Source organism: Triticum aestivum, chromosome 4D (assembly GCF_018294505.1).
Source record: "Triticum aestivum cultivar Chinese Spring chromosome 4D, IWGSC CS RefSeq v2.1, whole genome shotgun sequence".
Classification (NCBI taxonomy): Eukaryota; Viridiplantae; Streptophyta; class Magnoliopsida; order Poales; family Poaceae; genus Triticum; species Triticum aestivum.
This window is the reverse complement of record NC_057805.1, coordinates 436,724,393-436,728,158: the sequence shown is the minus strand read 5'-3', so window position 1 is coordinate 436,728,158 and position 3,766 is coordinate 436,724,393. Positions and strand designations below refer to the sequence as shown.

General features: G+C 42.2%; 1 long non-coding RNA gene across 1 annotated transcript; it reads left to right on the top strand.

The window, feature by feature from the left end:
* Positions 1 to 242: 242 nt before the first annotated feature.
* LOC123100218 (uncharacterized) lies at positions 243 to 3,539 on the top strand. Its single transcript, XR_006448374.1, has 3 exons — positions 243 to 2,876; positions 3,022 to 3,100; positions 3,201 to 3,539. It is a non-coding gene; the product is annotated as an uncharacterized lncRNA (long non-coding RNA).
* Positions 3,540 to 3,766: the final 227 nt, after the last annotated feature.

The following is a 3,766-nucleotide window of genomic DNA, read 5'->3' as shown; positions in this document are numbered from 1 at the left end:
TAAGACTCTATCTGTGTGGATCCTGCCTAGTGGCTTTATTAATTTAAAGCCGGACGCTCCCAGCGTCTATGTTCCAAAAAAAAAGCCTTCATCCACCGTTTTTTTTTTCTGCCCAACCACGCTACCCTACTGTTGGTTTTTCTCAAATCTCTGCTCTTAACAGAGGAGTCTGTGGTTGTGATGGTAAGTTCGTTTCGTTTCCTTCGTCGTCGTATTTTCGTTTGGTTCGATCTCCCCTCGCACCTACGCTTCCCCTTCCGGTTCTGCCGTTCTCTATTGGTTCTTTCGTCCATCCCAAAAATCAGGGATCTCCCAGAGTAATCACGAAGGAATGCCATCCCACCTCTCGTCCCTTATTCCTTCTCTCGTAAGGAGAGATCGCCGCCTGGGGTTCCGCCTGCCGCCGCCGCACCCCCACTGCCTGTTACCTCTTCCGAACTCCATGAAGCCGTCCCGGCATCAGCTGCCGACCAGCCTCTACGCAGTGGCCGATCCTGCCGCCTCGCCGAGCTTCGATTTCTCATGGTGGTCCGCCACAATGGTGCCTTCTCCCTTGAGATCGGGAGCCGTGCAAAGCTACCATACGAGGCGATGACCAAGGCGTCCAAATTGTACTGGATCCACTCCCGGGCGCGCTGGTTCGGTGAACGGCTCAACGGCACCTGGCCGCTGGGGCCTTCCTACGCGGTCACCGTGCGCACTGGGAAGCGGTGGGAGGAGGCCATCGATGATGCCATGGTCTGGATGTCCGAGCCCAAGTATTCGCCATTCTGGCATAGGACCTCCTAGTTTGCTCTGCCCTGGTCTCCACGAGCTTGTCAACCATGGCGGCTGGCTTCATCTCCCTTCAGATTATGCTGGTGGTTCTAGAGCCGGTTCCTCTACCATTTTTTTTATTAATGGTTCTATTCTTGAAGGATTGATTAATGGTTCTTGCCTTTTTGGTACGTGCACTGGTTGGGAAGCTGATGAACTGCAGTCGTGGGTGCGGCTGCATGCCTACAACACTTGCATCATTGAGGTACTCGCTCTTCTAGAAAACATACTAACTGCATGATGTGTAGCTGGGAGCCTGGGAATTGCATGTTACAGTGCCATGTTAGATGTTACACAGGCAGTCCCTCACCTGTCTTGGTGTGGTGGTTTGGTCTTGGTCTTGGATTGCAAAGCTCGGCTTGGGATTTTGCTACTGCTCTAATTCGGTAAGGATTCTGATGGGAGACAATATATGAAAAGAACTTTCCACAAGTAACCCCAACTGGTTATATTGTCAGACTATATCAAAAGTAACGCCATACAGAGGCATACTTGATGTGTGACAGAGGTAATGTTCTATTAGTGTTCTTCCTGATCTTTACCCTCACAGTTTGCACCTCTCCAAGAATGAAATTAACTCATGTCTTTTATATTATTCCCTTTTAAATGATAAAAAAGACCAAAAAGTGTGATGTCCTTTTAGATGATTGACAGGTTTATATTACTTTGTTATGCTTCCGCTCATTTTGCAACTGCATCACGTAATTGGGTTTCTGTAGCTTTACGTCTACAAACTATGATTTTTGTGACAGAATCTTTAACAGAACACCTAGGCTTCTCAACATTGCAGCGGCCAAGCTCTTCGGTCATTCTACTGAAATTTGTTGTATACTTCATAAGTGGGTTTTAGGCTTTTGGGCTAAGAAATATAGGTTGTTAAGTTCATCAGTTCAGCAGTCTTGCAGAATAGTACAATGAACAAGAAGCCTGCATTTGTTGATTTTATTCATTTGATAGTAATTAGGCTAAGTCGAAGGGCTAGCTGGACTTATGAACAGCAGGTCACCTTTTAAGGGGTCTCTGAAAGAAGTGTTTAAGCATCTGCAATTGTGCTGTGGTAAAATATACTGATGTTGGTGTTTCTTTTCAAGATTATACGATTGTTTACCCATTTGGTCCATGTTTTGTCTACTAAAATTATTTTTCTATTCCTTGTGGATAATTTGCTTCAGTTCATTTGTTTATCTAAACATATGTTGGGCATTAGTTCACCAATCATGAGATCTCTGAATTTCGAAGGCGAATGGTATTTTCTGAATTATCACTGTTAAGTGGGAGAAGTGAGATAGAGAATGAAGAATTGTTCGTTCGTAAAGTTTTACCAATGTAATTGTGTTTATTTCAAGATTCTATCATTATGTACCATTTTTATCACTAGAATAATATAATTATTTACTTATTTACAATTTCTTGCAGATACTTTGCTTGGACTCAAAGTGCATGTAATGCTTGCAACTGGAGGTTACTTTTTTTTGTCTTCCTCTATTATTCTCGTTTCAAGTTGTGTGATCCTCTAATATGCAGAGATTCCTGATTGAGGGCAATTCCAGGGTTGTTGCATATTTCGCAAAGTACTGGGAGAAGGACAAGTAGCTCCATTGTATTTACTGTGTCATGACAGAGCTGCGCTTAGTTAACTGGAGTAGCTCCACATCATCTAGAAGACTAGAACCAAAGGTCTTCGTTGTTTAAGTTGTGCAATTCTAAATCTCAAATCCAATCAATCAACAACCTATCAACCAACTCTTGAACGTTCTTCTATATGTATGGTTGTATGTATCCATATGGTACGTCGCGGTGGTCACGGACGAGGGGGGCGTTGTGCTTAGTTCATAGGCTTATTATCACATTCTCTGTGCAATGGGTTCACTTTATGGTAAGAAACTTTGAGTGAAAATTGCTAAAAATAGATCTTGATGGATAAATTGTTAATCATGTCTATGCGACAGACCTTTGTCAACTGCTATTCACACGCAGGATTCGTTGATTGGTCATCGTGGAGACATATTACTCACACATGTCAAAAGGATTTTGTTTGCCCACATTTAGGCTGTGCTAAGGTAGGGATTCACTAAGTTTCCATTGCATGACAACACTTTTGCTTCTAATTCTCAACATACAACTTGAGTTTATAGCTGCAGTGTTCTTCTATCTAATGATGCTATCAATTTTACCCTACCTAATATGTTTCAATGATTTGATTAGATGAACTGGCATGCCAATTCTATCTAACTGGAGATGTTCCACTGATTTGTTTACATAAACTTTCCTCTGACGGGTGATGGTAATTCTCAACTTCTCATGGACCTGTTTATTGATGGTTGTTTTTTAAGAATCATGATGTGATATCGGTCTTTCATTTGTTTCATGGATCTTTATTGCAGTGGTTCAATAACCTCGAAGACGGCTACCTCTCCTTCCTCGAGATCGTTGCTGCCGTAGTCATCGCTAGAACAAGAGGATCAAAGCTGAAGATGCATCAGCAATTGCATCCGACGAGGGGGCTGGAGAAGAAGTAACCAATACAATATGATGGGGGCCCTATCAGTGATGGACGAGATGGTCTCGATCCGTAGAAAGAGGAGGACGGCAACACAACAATGTTGGAGATTAGAGAAATTAAGAGAAACAGGAGTGGCACGGGGACTTGATGTTGCCGATGGTTTGCGTGCTTGCTGTTGTGTGTTTGTGCTTAATGTGTTTGCAAAGGCTCGTGATTTTGTACTGGCACATCTAAATGTTTTTTATTGATTTAGAAAATTGGCCCCACGCTCACATATTTTTCTAAGAATTCTTGACCACCTCAATGTTGTTGCTTATAAAATTAAAATTGTTTGCTATAACAACATATTTTACTAATAGAAATCATTTTCTAAAACAAAAGGCTTGCTTACGTTTCACTGAAATAATATTGCTTCACTTGCTTATAATTGTTAGGACACTACACTAC